This window comes from Sceloporus occidentalis, unplaced genomic scaffold (assembly GCF_023333645.1).
Source record: "Sceloporus occidentalis isolate IW3139 unplaced genomic scaffold, rSceOcc1.0.p SCAF_2, whole genome shotgun sequence".
Classification (NCBI taxonomy): Eukaryota; Metazoa; Chordata; class Lepidosauria; order Squamata; family Phrynosomatidae; genus Sceloporus; species Sceloporus occidentalis.
Window position 1 is genome coordinate 219,680,005 of NW_028316982.1, and position 21,028 is coordinate 219,701,032.

Here is a 21,028-nt window from a genome sequence, read left to right on the forward strand (position 1 = left end):
ACAAAGAACATCTTGACAGTAAGAGCTGTTTGACAGTGGAACACATTCATTTGGAGTGTGTTGGAGTGGTCCTGCATGGCAGAGGATTGGATTGGATGGCTCTTGATTGATTGAGATTTTTTTTTTTTTAAAAAAATGTTGGATAAAGCAGAAGACACTACAATGCACACACCCCCAACATTTTCCTATATACATATATCCCCCTCTCAAAAAATCACACTAAAGAAAACAGTAAATAAGTAAAAAGATAACAAATTTTGACTTCCCATTTGCCAAGACAGTTTGTCCCTTAATTCTTTCCCCCATTCATCTCATATATAAACTTCCTGTATTCAGTTTACTTTTAATTTTAACATCTTATAAATAAAGCAGGAAGAAGACAAAAACACCACTTTCCTTATAGCATCATCTGCTTCCTAACCTAAATAAAATAAAATAAATCACACTTTAAGGCCTGCTGATGCCACATCCCCCTCTCTTAGCTGCAAATAAGCTGTAAGCAAGTTCCATTCTTGCAAGAACTGCTGTCTGGGTTTCACTTTCATTAGTTGTGTTAATTTATCCATCTCTGCAGTCTCAACTGATTTATATATTCACTCATCCTCAGTTGGAATCTTTGGTGGCTTCCAATATTTAGCATAGGTCATTCGTGCTGCTGTCACCATATGACAAGCCAGTCTACCCATTTCTTTTTTTATCTGTCAAAGCCAAAAAATCCCAGCAAGAAATCTTTACATATTCTTGAGGGCACATGACTATGGTGAACATCTTTCTTCCTTCTCTTTTATTTTTCCTTGGTTTAGATTCATTGTCTTATTTTATTGCTAAACAGTAAAAGGGACAAGCATGCAACACACATCAAAATGGAAGAGTTTTTCTTTCACTTTTTCCATGATTCTATGTTGTGTTTTCTCTACGTTTGTCATAAATAAAATTTTGAAATCTATTAAAAACATAAGTGGTTAAAAGGAAAACAGCAAATAGAAAACCCAATACAGTATGCAATGCCCTGTTTCCTTTAGAAATAAGTCTTCCAACGCCTGTCAAAGTAAAAATGTTTTTACGTACATGTGGAAATATAGTAAGGTGGGTATCACTCTAACCACTTTGGAAGGAAGTTCAAGAGTCTGGGGTCTGTTACTGAGAAGGCCCTCTCCTGTGTTTCCACCAGATGTACCTTGTAAAGATTGTATGACAGGAAGAAAGGCCTCCCCAGATGATCTCCAAATGCAGACAAGCACCAATAAGAGAATACAATCTTTCAAATAACCTGGACCAGAGCTATGTATGACCTTATATATCATAAACAGCAATTCCCATTGTGCCTAGAAACAGACTGGCAGCCAATGGAGCTGTTGTAATTAGCTGACTTTTCTGAACACTTCAGATCCTACCCCCTTTTGTGTGTTGTTGTTTGTTGTTGGGTGCCTTCAAGTCATTTCTAACTTATGATGACCCGAAGGAAATTCTATCATGGGGTTTTCTTGGCAAGATTTGTTCAGAGGAGGTTTGCCATTTCCTTCCCCTGAGGCTGAGAGCAAATGACTTGCCCAAGGTCACCGAGTGGTTTCATAGCCAAGCTGGGAATCACACTCTGATCTCCAGAGTCAGAGTCGAAACAGCTATGCCACACTGGCTCGCCTCATTTGTCTTACAGTGATTTAAATGGGATATAACTAAGGCAGGTGTCACCATGGATAGATCTAATATCTCAAGGAATGGGTACAGCTTATACACAAGACTTGACACTGCCAAGACACTTCTCACTATTGAAACCTGAGCTTCCAGGCTCAGGATTGAATATAGGTGTACACCCAAGCTGTGGACCTGTGTATTCAGGGATTGCTGTTGTTCTGTGTTTTTAAGTAGGTTCTAGCATATGGTGACCCTAAGGTGACCCTATTTGTTCAGAGGAGATTTGCCATTGCCTTCCCCTGAAGCTGAGAGCATATGACTTGTCCAGTGCCACTTAGTGGGTTTCATGGATGATTTGGGAATCAAACCCAAACAGGCTGAATCTCTATTACCTAATTCTCCTTTTGAATGATCAGGAGCACTTGTCTAGATTAGGTTTCAATCTCTTTACCCTCATGCAGTTCAGTGCCGATAACAGTCACCAATTTAAGACCAAAACAGCTTCTATGGATAGTGGTGGAAAGGAGTAATAGAGTTGGGTGTCATCAGCATATTGATGGCACTGAACCCCTAAACCCTTGACAGCCTCTCCCAGAGGTTTCATGTGTATGTTAATCAGTATGGGGGAAAGATCCAAGCCATAAGGGACCCCAAAGGCCAATGGCCAAGGGATTAAACGGGCCTCTCTGAGTACCACTTTCTGGGTTTGCGTTTCTGGGAAGGAATGGAGTCACTGTAAAAACTATAAAACAGCTCTTTGTAAACCAAAAACATACTTCTTTGTACATACATCTGTAAAACAGCTGTAAAACAGCTGCCCAGCTCTTTGCAGAGGTAATAGTAGCAGGAAAGAAAATTGTTTTTTCCAACCTGTATTGCCATGGAAAAGGCCCTCAGATTGTAATTGTACAGTTGAGCCTCGCCTTACGCGGGGGATCTGTTCTGGACCACCACCCCCCGCATATGGCGAATTTCGCCTATGCTTCAGCCCTATTCAAATGAATGGGGCTCATGCGCACAGTGCGTGGCAGTGCAGTGGTGTACATGTGCCGCCCCTTGCGCCCCATGTGCTCCCCGCGGCTTGAGCACAAAAGCTCAAGTCCGTGTATAGTGCGGGCATGCTGTTACAATTTAATGGCTTTTGTATTACAATTGTAACAGCTGTTCCCCAAGACTCGGCTCTACTGTTTTCTGTTTTAAAAATACATCCAAGGAGCCCTGGTGGCACAGTTGTTAAATGCTGATACTAGAGCCACAACGTTAACGTTTATGTTAATTTGTATTGTTTAAAAATTTTATCTAAAAAAATATTTAAATATATTGTTTTAAATTTTTATTTATTTATATTGTTTTAAATATTTATATTGTGTTAAATAGATGGCTTTAATTGTTTTTAAATACTTTATTGTGATATTTTGAAATGCTTTTATCTTGTAAGCTGCCTTGGGTCCCTTCCTGGGAGAAAAGTGGCATGGAAATGAAATGAAATGAAACAAACAATAAACAAACATTATAAATTCAATTCTAGAGGAGCGCTGCAAGGTCCACTGAGCATTCCATCCTTGCACAGGTTGGTAAAATGTTGGAGGCAATTGGCTTACACGTTGTAAACCACTTTGGGAGTGTTAGTTCACTGATAAATGTACTTGCTGTTACTATCCTTAAATCCAAATCCAAATAAATATAAAAGGTACAAAAACCTTCCCCTTCCATCAAACAACATATGTTCTTTCCTTTTTGCTTCCTCAAAGGGATTACCCTCTTCTGGCAGTGACTCCACTGCAGAGAAACCCATGCTTGCTGGAGTCCTAGCTCTCCCAACTGTTCCAATTGAAGTGAGTGGAATTTGCTTGCAGAAACTGCTCAGTCAAATTCATGAGCCTGAGTTTGCAAGGAGATAAATCTTTCCAGAAGTTCAACAGGTGCAGTCACAGGTACAATAACCAGGCAATGGTGGCAGTGGCAGCAGCAGCAGCAGCAGCAGTTGCAGTAACAGCAATAATTGAATGGTGTTACTTGCCTCTCTTGGTTCTCCTTTACAAATGTTCTTGGGGCTTTCTCTCCCTTCTGAAACCGCTTATAGCCATGTACCTGATTCATCTACATGAAGGTTTTTTTTTGTTATTTGACATAATGTTGGCAAATATACTTTGCAATCATATGAATAAAAAGAATTCTAAGAACGCCAGTTGTTAACAGCCTTACTCAGGTGCTTCAAGTACACATGAAGGTTACTTTACAGAAATATTCTGTGCATTCAAATGCTTAGCAAATGTCTCCACACTCCCCAAATCCTTCTGCATTAGAGATAGGGCACCTGTATCCCTCCAGATGTTATTCAATTCCAGGTCCCATCAGTCCCAATGAAGATGGTCAGTGGTCAAGGATGATGGCATTTGTTGACCACTAACATCTGGATGCCCACAAGTTCCCTATCCCTGTTTTAAGTATTTGTAAATGATTTTAAGTGTTTGGTAATAATTGACAAGTCTTGTCAGTTTCTCTTTCTTAATTCAATACCCATTCGTTTTTGCTTCAATTGACACTTGTTAGCCATTCCTTTATAAGTGCTGTTCAAGTTTTCACCATTATCTCTGTATAATAATGAGTGGCAATGTACAACCTTTTGGACTCATGATCTTTAAACTAACTCCCTTTAAAGACAGGTCATAAGGACCTGCTCTTTGTATTGCATAACTAAACTGTGAGCAAATATTTAGACTCAAACTGCCAGCTATGCATTCCTTTAATCTTACAGGGGGTAAAAAATTTCAATCTTCCCCAAGAACTCCACCTTAGAAAGAATGTCCTTCACTGGGAAAAAAGAAACTGTAGGTGGTCAATCAATACAGGAAAAAAAGAGTCAGTTGGTTTTGCATGAACACTTTGACAATGAACATCCAATGCCCTATGACTTCCATCCTTTTTGTTCTGTGTGGGAGAGATTGGCAGTATTATGAATTTTGTAAATGCAGCAAATAGGGGCTTTAGACAGGCTTAATTACTTTGTAATTAATTCCTGTGAGAGTGTGTTCAGGCTTTTCCCAGAAGAAGAGATAATGAAGCAGCAGTAATATTTGACCAAGCAATGAGAATTAAAGAGGCCTCTTAGAAACATACTCTTGTTGGCTAGGGTCACATTAGTAGCAAGGTGTTTCTCTTTGTAGTGTAATGTGGTTCTGTGTGTGTGTGTGTGTGTGTGTGTGTGTGTGTCTGTTCCTCAGATTTGTTGGAAAAAGTGATAATGGATTCATAAAAAGGGACACCAATTTGTCCATTGGATAGTGGAACTGAATGTCAAACAAACGGGAAAATTTTAGGAAACTGCCTTATACCAAGTCAGTTCATTGGACTGTCCAACTATACAGGCTCTACTATATTGACTAGCCAGAGTTCTCCAGGGCTTCAGCAAGGAGACTCCCAGTTGTACCCAGAGATGCCAGGAAATGAACCTATGGCATGCAGGGAATTAACCTTTGGCATGCAGAGCATGTGGTCTGACACTGACACCAGATGATGTGGTGTCCTTGACACAGTTATTAACTCTTAGGCTAATAAATTTTTACAGGTTGGGTTTTAAAGAATTGGGCATGTGAGAAGCAAAATGTGGAAAAAATACTTTCTGGGGAACTACAACTTTCAAAATTATCAGTTCCTCACCTTCCCATTTTCTCTCCACAACCAAATCAAACCATTAGTTATGATGGCTGAGGGAAGTCTGAAAAATAACATTTTTAAGCTCACGAAAGTGAAAATTACAATGGAAACACCATGAATTCCTTGGGAAAAGTAGGCTATTGGTAATTTCTAAATTAGAGAAAATATGGATTCGGGCATTATCAGCACATGCTGATGTGAAACTCCTTTGTTATACTTTAGAAAATGATGTGAACTCACAAAATTCTGACAAATCAGGACAGTGGTATTTTATGGTTGTGATGCATGATTTTCTAGTTGATTAAATGTTTTGCTTAGCCACAACTTTCTTGCTTAAAGAAGAAGAGTTAAAGAAGATTTATTTATGTTTTAGAGTGTGCCTAGGAATATGTGATCCTCTATACCTGTTATCCTTTCCAAGCCATCCCTATAAACTCAAACTATAGATGTGATCAAATATCCTACATTACTTCCCTAGTCTTTTCAGATGTTCCAAAAACAAGTTAACCTCCTTTCCATTGTGTCACCTTACACTTAACAGTACCCAAACTGTACCCTGGAACTGCTACTGAGCACACTTCCAGTGCTGAAGAATTCACATTGGATTAGCAGTATTTAAATTTCTGAAGCAGTTTACTGCTGTTTCTCCTATCATGTATGAAAGACACATTTGGCATGCCTAAAAGATGACTCTGAAATACAGTGTGACTACTTCTGTCCTCCTGTTCAGAAATAATTGGGTAAAATGTCCTTGTCAAAGGCAACATACTTTATACTCCCCTAATCCATGCAAGGATATGGGTTAGCCATGGTTTTTATTCTCAACATGAGGGCAAAGAAGAGGAACATCAGTCATTCAGTGCCCACTGAAGTGGTATTGGAAGCATTGCAGTAGTGAACTAGAAGCTCCTCTGACAGTATGTGTTATTGCTCTTTGAAAGGTATTGCTTGTCAAAGGCAAACATACTTTCAATTCTATAGTCATAAAATTACAGAGTTTGAAAAGGGGAAAGGGGGGATGTTTAGACTCGTCTCTAATATAATACTAGACCCCCCAAAAGTCCAGCTCATAGGGATCAACCATGAAAAACAAATCAAAGCCATATTTTGTCACAATCAGACAGCAGGTGCACTGCATAATGATTCCAGCTGAGCCAATAGCTTCATGCAGTTTAAGCAAGCAAGCAAACCAACCAGGTCATGCTTTACTGAAGAGGAACTTTCCTTACCCCAAGCTCTTTCCCACAGGGAAAAAAACCCTTTCCCTAATCAAAATATAATTATCATTGGGCATTACACAATATGCCAATCTTGTTTCCTTAGAAATCTCACTGAGATTTTTGAGGGTGATAAGATATGGTCATTACTGTACTGGCTAGCCAAGGGGTAGTCATTAGAGGGTTGAACAGTTTCCAGTCCCAGGCTTGCCATCCTGATGTGCAAAAAAATAGTATTTGTCGCTTTACTTGTCTTTTGTCCATTTTCTAATTTCCCAGTCAAGTTTCATACCAAGTATATATTGTTTCCTTACAAATAACATGATACAGTCCTTCTTAAACTGGAAGCTTAAAACTAAAGCAATACTCCCCATGTTATTTTGAAAAACCACCCATCCCACTCCCCAATATTATGAGACTACGGTCTATTAAGTCCGGCATAGTCTGCTCTCCCCTGCACTGGCTTTCTCAGACCTCTGGTAAAGAAAAGGCATTCTCAAAGCATGGGAAAGTTGCTTTTTTGCACTATAACTCCCAGAACCTTCTTGCCTGCATGTTATTTTCCAAGTTCTGTTTTCCCCACATTACCCATTATCTCTCTTTTACCTGGAAATACCAGGAATTAAACATTTGAGCTTTTACAGGCAAAACATGTTGAGCTATAGTATCTTTCTTTAAAAGGGACTGTATCTTTCTTCCCAGTATACCAGGTTTCTATATTCAGGAGTCATATTTCATAAGGAAGCAATTAAAAATGTGATATCTAGTTTGCAACCTCAACTGGTACAGTAAAGAAGGAATTCCATTTACATTTGGTTGGATCTATAATTATTTATTTGGGAGCCAGCATAGCATACTGGTTTGAGCATTGGACTACAACCCTGGAGGCCAGGGTTTGATTCTCAGCTCAGCCATGAAACCCACTAGGTGACTTTAGGTAAGTCACATGCTCTCAGCCTTAGGGAAAGGAATGGCAAACCTTCTCTGAACAACTATTGCTTAGAAAGCCTCATGATAGATTTGCTTTAGGGTCACCATAAGTCAAAAAATGTCTTGAAGGCACATAACAACAGAGGAGACCCAATGAAATTAATGGGATTTAGGTGCAGTACAGACCGTCGAAAAATGGCAGCCTGCCGGTGCCTGTTTTTCCTCCTGAGGGAAGCCGCAGCCGCTAAACCGCATGGCTTCCCTCCGGCGGAAAAAGAACCTGTGAAAAGTGGGTTCTTTTAAAGCCGCAGGGTCAGTGTAACAAGTGTGCCACTGGCGCACTTGTTATGTGATTGTCGTGCGGCAACGTGCGAATGCTGTGCAGCACTTACGTAACAATGGCGGCGCCCATGCACGCAGGGCGCTGCCATTATTATGCCGTCTGTCCATACTGTCCATACTAGGGTTTGTGACCGTGTGGTTGCCGCACAGTCCCTAACCCTAGTATCGGCTCTGGTACGCCTCTTATTGGCGGTATGTACCAGGCCTTAGTGTTTGAAATGAGTCTTCTCAAAGCATGATTTAAGTCTGGTTCCAACACATTTTTCATTAAACTATCTATTCCTTTGAAAAACACTGACAAAGTATCAGCATGCCTTTGTAGAAGTATTGTCTTTCCAACCTTTATCATCAAGAAGTACATTTATAAATTTATACTATTTGATACTTTATATATGTTTGGCCTTTCAGAAAGCTTTTGACAAAGACCTGTGTCAGAGACTCATAAGAAAATTCAGCAATGATGGGTTAAGAAGACAGATGTTCTCATGGATTGTTACCAGGAAAGAAATCTTGTCCTAGCACACTGAAAATGTCAAATCTGTACTTGAATCAACAAAATGAATCAGTAAAACAAGGTACCTGGGATATTTCATGCAGCTACTCCTCATATTTCTTAACCAATTGCACTAAATTTGAATCACGTTTTTTCATCAGCTCTCAATGAACACAATGAAAATTGCTTCAAATCAGGTCTGTAACATTAAAATTCCTAGTTTTCAAGTTTAATCTTGGAGATCTCATGTCCATACATATATTGCAGGTCTCTTCATGAGCAAGTGAGTTAATGATGGGCAGGAGTTGAAGAGGAAATGTGCACACTTCATTCACTGAAATAAAAACAAATATGACAGTGCTGATTGGTAACAGGGAAGGACCAGAAGCATGGAAGAGTAAAAAAAAGGTAAAAACGAATGTGACACTTAAGTGCAGTGGAAGAAGCAGGAGGGGGTATCCAGGTATAACCTCTCATGACTGCTCTCATGGATGAACATAGGCTGAAACTGAAAAACATTGTGAAACACATCAGGCTTACTGGATCCAATCGGCCCCATTGCTCCACAGCAAAGCTGCCTCAGAGCACTGTCCACACGGGGAAATCCAGATTTTTAGAAAATGTTTGAGGCCAAATATGACTTCTTAGAAATCAGATTAAATCCCCCCGAACTTCTTTCCCTCTGCTCATCTATGGATAGTCAAGAATGTTTTGTGTCTGGCTCATGGCAACTGTCAGGTCAGTAGGGTTCTTTTTTCTCTTTCTTTTTGTCAGTGTAGACAAGCACTAGAAAAGAGAATAATATCTGGTAAGTTACAAGGCATAGGAAATGAGGAAGACTACATTACAGATGGATAAACTCAATCAAGAAAGTCATGGCCATCAGGTGGCAAGATCTGAGCAGGGCTGGTTATGATAAGATGACTCGGAGGTCTCTTATTCATAGGTTGAGCATAAACTGAAGTTGACAACAAACAATTTACCAATCCTAACCCAAAAAAGTAATGCACAAGTAATACAAGCACCATGCAACACAATGAGTATTATATTGTAATATGTTCATCTTAAATACTATAGTTTCTACTTTTTTAAATGCCTCAGTGAATACAAGGAATGAATTACCTTCAAAACTTAACTTTCTAAGCTCTGTGTAGTCATATGAGCTTCTATTGTAACATAAAATCTCATAGGACTGGGCTAATCACCTCTGCCATTTGTCATTCTGCCTTATGAGCATTAACATTTACTCTAAAATCTTACACATGGACTTTCATAATGACTAATATGCTTAAATAGATCACTCCTATGTTGTTATCTCTTTTCTTTATGATACTTTTCATTATCCTTTCCTCGTGTATTTTTCTCAGTAAATTGTATAATATTAAAAAGTTGCAATTTAATTAAAAAGGATTTGGTACTGCATGAGGTCTGTTTCTGCTTGGTTGTGTTGTGAAATTCTTATTCTAATTTTGGCAGCATATGCAATTTCATAAATACAGGATTATTATCACAGTTGACTCAAGCAGAGTTACATGACAGAAATTCTCTTTTTTAGTTTTAAAATGTTTATTTTCTTTGATACCTTCTTCACTCAAGGTGATTGTACCGTAAAATCTCTTAGGAAACTTTATTTAGGGTAGCTGGGGTGTTGAATCAACTTTCTGCTACTGACTGCCCAATAACAGTGCCTAGTTATTAGATGTTTAAATATTAGCTGCAATACATATTTTATTTGTTTTCTGTCATACCTTTCCTGTCTGGCCTTTCAATCAGATTAAGCATGACTTTCTCCCAAGGTCAGCCATTTGACAGTAAAAAAAAACAAAACCCAGTAGCAAACAGAAGCAGCAGACAGATTGCAATCAAGTTCAACAAGAAAATGATTGGAACTACCTGAAACCTTTGTCTAAAGCCAAACCAAATATTTGTCATTAAGTAAAATATTTGTTGAATGTAGCTAGTTTGAATGGTTGGCATGAAAATAGAGTCCTTCTCTGAGTTTAAAAGTGCTATAAAAATGGGCATGATCTACAAAGATCAAACATAGTTAAACTAATTCATTTCAATACATTTCAAAAGTATTTTAGTCTTCATTTATCAAGAAAAAATAATCAGTATAGCAAATTACTTTATGACATGAGATTTGTTTGGGTCCAGGTTTATTTCAGGATTCTCTATTGCTGCTGCTAAAAACTGTAATGAATATTCCTAAATATGAGTCTGGAAGATGAACCTAAAAAAATCAGTGATAAGCAAGATGATTCCCTTGGAACTCAGAAAATGCAGCTAAAAGTTTTGTGTAATACATTCTAAAAATTATTATTATTAACATAAAAAGCAGTTAAAAACAAAAATATTTAAAAGAAAAATGATAAGGGTACTCAACACTGCACGTCAAAGGCCCTGAGGAATCAGCCCTCAAAAGGACTGCCAAAACAAAAAGGTTTCCAACTGCCTATTAAAGGATAGCAAGGAGGATGCCAACCTAACCTTTCTAGGAAAGAATTTCTAGTGATGGGGAATAGCCACTGAGAAGGTCGTCTCCTATGTTTCCACCCCATGCACCTGTGATGGTGATGGAATAAAGGGAAAAATCACCTGAAAAATAAAGAGCCATTTTATGCAGATTGTCAGAGAGCAACAGTCACAGAAGGTAACCAAGCATTTTAAAGTATGAGTGCGGGTGAAATTTACACCTAGACAGCTCTTATGTCCTTGGTAATTTTTAAGTTTATCAGACAGGGCTCCTGGCACAAAAATGGAATGATACAAAAGGGGCTGGGAAGGGAAGGGAACAGGTGGGGTACATATTTTACCACACTCCAGAATGCCGCCACCACTGCCGGAAGTCCCCGTTCCATTCCTCATCCGTCCCAGAGGAGGCAATTTTTGAGAACTGTTCAGAACAGTTTTCAAAAATCGCCTCCTCTGGGATGGATGGGGAATGGAACAGAATGGAATGGGGACTTCCGGTGGCACTCGGTGGCATTCTGGTGTGCAGTAAAATGCATACCCCACCCATTCTGTTCCCTTCCTGGCCCCTTTTGTACTGTTCCATTTGCCTGCCAGGAGCCCTGTGCGATAAATCTATTTGACTGAGCTATCATTTTAGCAACTCTTTCATGAATATTGAAATGCATGAAAACAAGCTGCTCAAAGACACTCACACCCTACATGATTTTGTTTACTTTACTGTAGTTTTTTTAAAAAAATGATTATTGTTGTTCTTGTTTTCAATTATTGTATTAAAAAACAAAAACTTAATAAAGTGAAATGTCAGCAGCTACATATTTCTTGCATCCAACATATTTAACATTTTAAAATAAATACTTAATACAGCGGTTGGGGAAACAAAATCAACATGATAGCCAATTTAACAAAATTTACACACACATGACTTACCCTGACTCTTAGGGAGGGGTGGCTGTTGTGTCAAGCCAGCGCAGCCTGGTCAGGCATGGGAGCTGTCCAGGAAGCCTTGCAGGGCATCACCATCACAAGGGTTCCTGTATGATTAAGCACACCTCATTCTGGTTCCCTTTGGAAGTCTTGCAGGGTGGCAGTCCACATGAGACTTCAGGCAGGAGTAGGCAGGGCATATATATGACTGTCACAAGGGAGCTGGCCATTTTCAGCCACACATCAGCATGAGCATGTCACGCAGCAGCAGATTAAGCTACTAGGACCAGCCATGCAGCCTGCCCAGGCACTGGGTTGGATACCAGGTGATACTTGGGGTGTGGAAGGGAATGGGAGTAAAGGGGGGGGGTGAAAGGTGCTGGGCAGTTGGATCAGTGGGGGGCCTTTGTTTTCCCTCTTCTCCCTTTCCTTTCCTTTCCTTTCTTCATGTCCTCTTCTTTATCCTTCCTCTATTCTCTCTGTGAAGTTTCATGCAGTATGCTGAGGACCAGGCAGTAGCTGGGAATACTCATAGTAGAGTACCTATTTTACCATCCTTTCCTTTCCTTTCCCCTTTTCCTCTTCATTCAACCACCTTCTCCTTTATCTCCGATGGGTTAGCTATAGTTTGAGAAGTGGGGGATGGGTCACCTGCATTCCACAACTTTCAAGTACCTAGCCATGGCTCACCATGGAATGCTGCACTAGAAGGTATTCTCTCTTGGATCATCACACTGGCAACACAGGCATCATAATTCTCTATTGATTCATCATCACACTGGTGATAGCACCCATTACACTGGCATTGTAATTCCATGATGAATTACACAAACTCCCCGCGAACTCTATCCTGTGGACATAGTTGTTCCTCAGGTATGTTTGTTGGGGGCCTCATATCAGCTATTTTCTCCACACTATGCCACAACGTCAACTGGTACATCGTCAGCAACCTCAAAGGGATCAATGGTGTGCCTGATTATCACCCAGGCATTCACTAGGATTTGGCCTATTGCTATGGAGGCACTTGGCATATTTACTTGGACTCCATTGCTTGGAGAGGGGAAACGGGGACCCTGCAGTCTGGACAGGAGTCAACACACCCAACCTTGATTTTGGACATAATATATTTATTGGCTAATTTGAATGCCCTATAATAAAATTTAGCTTACCTACAAGGGTTTCCACCCCTATGTAGAGCAGTAGCGGGTCCTGAACCATCAAGTCCCTAGTTCCCTTCTCCTTATTAACATGTGCATATTTTATAACCATATGTTTATTGTAATATTTGCAGTAAGGTAGTCAATTTTATAATCCATAACCTGGTACTCAGTCTTCTGCTGGGCAAAATTTCTCTGGATTTAAAATATGATCTCACAAACCTGGAAATTTAATGTGTTGTCTCACTAGAATGGCATGGGGATACTAAGGTACCATATTTTCTTATCCAGTGCCTGCATCAACAGTGTTTTTAGGGGGAAATAGTTTGTTAGTGTCGTGATGTATCACTGCTTGAAAAGGCTGTAGCAAATTGTTTTTGCAATCTGTCCACAGAATTTTTACCATCCATATCTCCTTCTTCTCCAAAGAGCAGAGATATACTGCTTTGATGGAGAAGAAAGTGATGATATACATCAGGCTGCAGTTTCATGCCTTCTGTGAATCTTGTAAAATGATAGGAAAGGCTACTGTAATTAAACTGTACAGCTGTTTCAGGGCGGAGTATGTGTATTCTATTAAAATATGTGTAATATATATGTGATGAACATTCTAGTTCAGGATACAACATACCTCAGCATGGATGCTTAAATTCATAAAGTAGTTAGAAGTTACATCTAGCCCTCAAACACTCCTTCAGATCTTTCTCTCTGTATATTACCCCCACATCACCTGTTTTTAACCCCCATTAGTTCCACCTCCACCCCAGTTCTATTTGTTTTCTCTCTCCACTCTATGTTAGTATTCCAACCTGGTCTTTTTCTCCACACTGGTATCCCCCTGCCCCACTCTTGTTCTCTCTCACTGGTCTTTCTGTCCACCACAATGTTTGTTTAGCCTTTCCAACACGCCTCCCCTCTTGCATCAGGAATGTGTTTGTCCTTCTGGGTTTTCGTAGCCTAATTCTCAACATCTGGGCTGGTAGTTCTTCATATGGTGCAAATTTTATCTGAACTTAGCTAAAGACTTGTTTCACTGGGAGCCATCACCTTCTCCTCAATGGCATGTCTTCTTCTAGAAGTTATTTGCCCAGCACAGGCTCCCTGTGTGATTCCTACTCTACAGTCAGAGTCAAAACCCTGCCACAAACCCAGATGCCAAATCTCTCCCCTCGTTTACTCTGACACTAACACTGCAGGTCCTAATAAAATCACTCATAATGTCAGAAATACATTGAACATTAGAAGGAACATCTTTGGTGGCAATGTAAATATGTATAAAATTTTGGGGGGAAAGTGTTATTAGAAATAGAAAATGTTATGAATATAAAAATAGATAGAAGACCGAGTACTGTTTTGTTATTGTTATATAACTCAGAGAAATGGAAAAAAGAAGAAAAATATTTGGTAACAAATTTGCTTACAGCAGCGAGATTAATAATAGCAAGGTGTTGGAAAACGAAAATAGATGTAGAAGTGGAGGATTGGTACAAAGAGGTTTGGAAATTAGCTATTAATGATAAGTTGACATGTAAACTGAAAGTTAAAAAAGGATTATGGAAAAGAAATGACTTTGAGGGGATTTGGAAAGAATTTGTTAAGAAAGGATTGAGAAAAGAAGATGGCAGATTACCTTCAGAAGACGAACTGAAATTTTGGATGGAATATAAGGATAGAAATGGCTCCGGGGAAGGGGAGCACTGAGGGGTATATAAAATAATGTGTTAAAATGTAATAGTATGTAATAGATTGTAGGAAGATATTTGTTTATGGAAATATCATAAAAAATTAAATTAAAAAAAGCTGTATAAAAGGCATTCAAAAAAATGGAGCAAAGGCTTAGCGCAGCACTACAAGTAGTCAGCTATGACAATGTGCCTAGTCCATAATTCTGTAAATCCACCTCTAATCTCTTTTGGCTGTATCTGTGTGGAAGGTTGCTGGCAAACACATTATTGCACCCAATTTTAATACAGAGTGGCTCAATCTATTTGAAAAATTGGTGTCTGTGTTTCAGAAGAAATTTATTAATTTTTGTCAGCCATTTATTAAATTAATGATTAATAATGGGAATAATTGTTTTTGGTTCAAAGAATATTAAATCATTGCCAAAAGTAGAGACTAATCTAAAAAAAAAGAAGGAACATCTTGGCAATAAGACTTGTTTTACAATAGAACCAATTACCTAGAGAGATGATGGGGTCTCTTTCTCTGAAGGTCTTCAGAAACGGACTGTAGAGCTACCTGGTGGTTTTATTCTGCTGTATTTCCTATATTCCTATATGAATTGGGGACATACTTATCAAATTTTCAGATGACACCAAATTAGGAGGAGTAGCTAATACTCCAGAGGACAAGATCAAAATTCAAAATGACCTGAATAGACTAGAAAGCTGGGCCAAGCTAACAAAATGAACTTCAACAGGGAGAAATGTAAGGTACTACACTTAGGGTGGAAAAATGAAATGCACTCTTCTAACGCCACTATCCTATGATTCTATGATTCTATTGTGGAAAGGAAAATGAACAATACCAGGCAGTATTTGTTTTGTTACTATGTTCACATGTGTAAATATACATACATACAATTAGGACCAGACAAGTTGTGTTACACAGCAGTAGACACTGTGTTGTTCAAATATGAGGGAGACAACTAATGAAGTTTGAAAATTTACTTGGTCTTCCATAGTTCAGCTGCAGCTGCCAACCTCAAGGCTTCATGCTCTTGAGTAGATTGCTTACACTTGAGCAGACCAAAATAGACTCCAACACTACTGAGGCTGCTGCCACACTGCAGAATTTATGCAGTTTGACATTGCTTTAAGTGTCATGGCTCCAGCCTAAGGAATCCTGGGATTTACAGTTTGTTGTAGCACTAGAGCTCTCTGAAAGGGAAGCCTAAATATGTTACAAAACAACAGATCCCAGGATTCTATATCATTAAGCCATGACAATAAAGTGGTGTCAAACCACATTAATTCTGAAGTATAGATACAGCTACTCACCTGGGAGGCCACTGTCGCAATGCTGTTTGATGACTCAATTTTAATTGAAATTAATCTATTTAAAATCCAAAACAACTTTGGGATCCTCTTAGTCTGCATGGCAAGTTTCAGGGGTACCAAGTTCATGCTTTTAGAGCTATAGTGGAGACATAAACATACTATTTTGATGGACAGATTAGATACTTCAACGTATTTAGTTTTTCATGTGGAACCTATTGTTCCATTTCCTTGACATGTTTCCTTGACCAATGACATGTTGCTCAAAGATCAAGATCCAACTTAAATATGGCATATTTGTTGCTGACATTTTCAGGAATATTATATTGCTTAAAATATGACTTACATAGAGATCTATCAGTGATGCTATATTTTGAACTTCACACCTAAAATAAGGCATTAAAATATTTTGCAAATAGGCCAGCCTGTCTATTGCTGTAGTGAATCATTTCCAGATTTAGCAAACAACTTATTGCCCTACTGAAATCACTTTTGAGATAGTTGGAGGGAAATAGGATAGTTAATTGTGTCTGAACATTTATTCTTTGCACATGATAAACTGATGTTCATTATTATCAGGGGCCTGCATATTATGACAAATAGTTCTAAGAGTGAAACTTTGGCATCTGCTGCCTAAGTGTACTCTTTAATTTAATTGTCTGTTTGGGGGTCTCTTTGACACTAATTATGAACATTGCACTGATACCTGGTGTGGTCAGGAAATCTTCATGTAAGGAATATATCAAATATATTACTTGTCCAGTGGGAGCCTGCTTTGCAGGTATCTGCTGAACTATATTGATCCTTGCCTCCATTGAGAGTTAAGCTGATCACTGAACACCATAACTACAACTGAGATGAAATTTTCTACTGTGGCATATTGGGAAGTAATACGATGAGAGTTTTCCATTGCCCCAACACTTTGAAAAACTGGCCTTAGCTAACTATTATGAGATATAAATATTTCTGGGGGTCTTTGAATAAAGGGATGTTCACTGATAAATACTGATTGAAAAGCTCTCTAGAACAGAGAATTTATGACAGACCATCTTATATCTCCCACTTGTCATTCTTTCCTTCTTATTTATCTAATGGTGCTTTATTTGTACATAAAAGGATGGAATATACTTGTCATGTCTTTACTCTGAACTCCTTGTAGGTGCATACCTCTCTGAACACACCTGTTCTTGTCTGATTTTGGAAGCTAAAATGGTTTGGACCTAGGTAGCACTTGAGTGGGAGATGGCTAGGGAATATCTGGGATTTCCAAATCAAACTAGGAAAAGAATCCTTTCTTAAGACCTGGAGAGTCAATGCCAGTCAGCTTTGATAGTATTGACCTAGATGGACCACAATGAATTGACTTTCTTAGCCTCCTACATTCTTCCTGTGTTTTAAGATTATCTTTTCATGTCATATATATGTAAATAGGAAATGAATCTAATTTCAGACATGAGTTGGGTTGCTGTTGACGTAAAAATGATGTGATGGAAATCAGACACAATTTTGGCAACCAACATGAGTTCAAGGCTCTTAGTGCTTCTTAAAGTTGTTGTTCACCACACTCCTAGGATAAATCAATACCTTAAAAGTGACTCATAAATAGCACATTTTGAGATGTATAATTTGACAAGAGTTTTAATTTGACTCCCCCAAGCACTCTTTCTAAGTCAGGTTGAATAATTATCTCTCACAGCACATTGCAAAAGGATTTATTATGTTTATATCAAATCATTCTTTAACACATGGTTCCTCCCCCATTTTGTTTTCCCAAGAATCCTATGAGCTAGCTTAGGCTGAGAGATACTAATTGTCTCAAGATTGCCTAATGAGTTTCATGTCTGAATGGAAATCTGAATTTGGTTCCCATATCTGTTACCCAAATGGAGACCTGGATCTGGTATAAAACATCCTACTTCTTTCTCTTTAACCATTATTTCTATGGCCCTGTGAAGGCATTTAGTTTGCTCACAGGAAGGCTAAAAAAGAGGGGAAAATGGTGATGCAAGCAGAAGGTTATTGCCAGTATTTTCATCTCCTCAGTCACCAGTATTCCTGGCCTGGTGAGCATGAGGTCTGAAGGTGATTTCTGCTCATGTTTGAACAAAAGTAGAAGCCTCCTTCAGCACTCTCTCCTCATTATGACAAGGTCAAGAATGCAGAGGATCATGACAGTAGGAGTCTCGTCACTTTGAACTCATATGCTCAATGCCCGCATAGTACTTAGAGGCCTGAAGCTACTGCTAATGGAAATTTCTTTATGCAAGTATTTTAGATGTATTTTTTTTTTACATTGACAGAATAATACCAAAAAGAAGAAATGAGTGAAATTAGTATCTTTTCTTTTACTGAAGGATACAGCCTGGAAAGAATGTCCAGAGGCCACTCCAGCCATGATCAGGCCAGGACCGTGGTGACTGCACAGCCCACTCCTAAGTGGGCTGCCACTACAGTCCCAAGTCAGTTTCCAGCAGGAGCAGAATAAATCTATTCCTTTTTGAGCTGGCTTTTCCCAAGTTAACATGGCCGTGAAGCAGCAGCTGGCCACTTTCGGATGTTATGTAAACATCAGGACCACACACTACTGCTTCTGTTCCTTGCAACAGGGAATTACCTACTACCACCACACATCCCTTCTTCCACTGGGATCTGACAATTCCACTTCCATCCAGAGAACTCAGCAAGCATGACTTCAAAGGTGTATGGTTCTTGTGTTCTTTGTCACATAATAACTGATTATGAGCTTGGAATTTGTTGTGTAGTTCCAAGGACGACGTGTAGTTCTTGAAAGTTCTGCTTCAGTGCATCACACTCCTCCAAGGCCCTTCCACCTGTGCTTTGGAGTTGTCTCCCTCCTGAGAGGCATCTTCGATTTCTTGCCCTTACAGAAGAATCCACTCCACTCTTTCAAAAAAAAACAAAAAACAAAAAAAAAACAACCTTCAAATAGACAGCTTTCAGCTGCTGCACCTTCTCTTCCATGAGGGCAGGTATAGCATGGCAGATCCAGCACCTCACTTGCAATTGAAAGGAGTACACTCCATCAAGCAGGGATGGTTCCATTAGATACAATGAATAATGTGTGCCGCAGTGCCGCAGCACCCAAGCCACATTATAATGGTGGCACTTAGTCTGGAACCCCCCCTTCCCAAAATCCTGGCTCTGTTCCTGCATCAAGTGTGACTCATGGGAGTCTACTGGTCCTACATATCTTGCCTTATTTGAAAGGTAATGAAAGAGTGAAGTACAAAAATGACCACAACATTATGAAAAATAGGGAAGCACTCCTGGTCCATTCCCAGCCTACTCTGTCATTTTACTGTTGGCACTAATAGCAATATTCACATATTTGTCTTTAAAAAGCACAACACTGTCTTATTCTGGTTATTTCTGTACTCTTAAAGAGCTTGTGAATCTTTTGAATCCTCTTCTGAATCCTCACATAAAGAATTACTTTTACACACACACACACACACACACACACACAGTGTATGAGAGAGAGAAAGAGAGAAAGAGAGAAAGAAAGAGAGAATGAGAATGAGATGAGAAAGTAGTGATTTTTCCTTTTTACCATTTTTATTTTAACCCCTGAAGTGCTTCAGTGTCCTTGAAATGAAATGTGAAATTATGGTAGCAAATTACTGTGTAGTTGTTGACAAATGTAGGGGACTACATTTTGTAGTGGCAACTTCAAAAAACATCTTGCTTCCAGTTTGTTAAGCCAGCATTAGCTCAGCATTAATTATTTATACATTTTCTTTCTTCAGATCAGCAGGCTCATTAATAACTTAAAATATACATTAAGTATGCAAGCCAAATATGTAATTCAAAACATGAAGCCTTTAAAAATCACACACATTTAGTCATCCTGTGAGGCATCTTCCATAGTAATTTAGAAATTTGTGAAAAATTTCTTCATAGGGGAAAGAGCACAAGAAATATACAAATTAGTGTATTTTAGTGAGGGATTCTTCACTTAGCATGAACTCAGATGTATCAAATGGCAAAAGAATTTCAATGAATCCTGAAACTTTCCTGAGACATTTACTTAATTGGATTAGCTGCATGTTCATTTAATCTGTTAATAGTATAATGGCTGCTTGGTACTGAAGAAGCTTCCTCCCTTCCATGAATCTTCAGAGGAAGTCTTAGAAGAGCAGTGGGAATCATGCAGCCTTCCTGGTGCTGATAAACTGCAAATCACAGCATTTTGCACCATCAGCTCTGCTAGCTAGGACTACTGGTATATGCACACCAACAACTTCTGAAGGGCAACATGATTCCCACTCCTGTCCTGGAGAGAATTTGCAGTTCCACAAAATAGTACTACATGTTCCAAGACCCACTCTGTATTCATTTCTATCCTGTTCCTCACATTATATAATTGTACACACCATGAGATGTGATGTTATCATGATGTTAATGCCTCATGTCCATTGCTAAGGCCCAATGTTGTAAACATTGAGCAATGCAGATCATGTTGATGTCACATCATACTTGTGTTAAACCAGAATTTATTAGAAAGAAGAAAAACAATTACATGGGGCAGCGGCTTTGTGCCCATCAAGTTGCAGCCTCAGAATAATCCAGGTATCAGTCCTTTTCATTGTACATCATTGTCATGTCTGAAGCTATTCTACTTTTCAACTCTCTTTGCTAACTGGATATCAGGCCTGTTAGAAGTGTCAGAAGTGTCTGTTTTACGTGTCTTTATCTACATGGGCATGTACATGTGTATGTTCTTATTTATGGTTTTTCTTTATTTATAAAAAAATATTTAAAAGGAATTGTTTATAGTAAGTCTGCATTTTAAAAAAGTAATATATAAAAACAGTAGAATTAGTGAAAACCAGAGACACTGCAAATGAAATGGCTCCGCAAATGAACACTATTCAAATAAGTTGCTGTGATAAGAAAAGCCCAAAAACCAGACCCAGAAAATCATTCCATAGCCATGAGATCATGGCAGAAGTCCAAATCTGTACTCAGACTTACTCTTACAAAAAAGACAGCAGAGTTGATTCCAAGGTGAAAAACCTGGAAATACATTAAAGGTGTTCTTTAAAAGTGCTATGGCACTCTGACATCTCCCTCCTGTTCCTTTTCAATGCTTGGTCAAATTTGTTCACCATCATAAAGCAGCATGTCAGCTACACACCTGCTTCTAAATTCATCAATAAAATGGCATGTAACACAGTA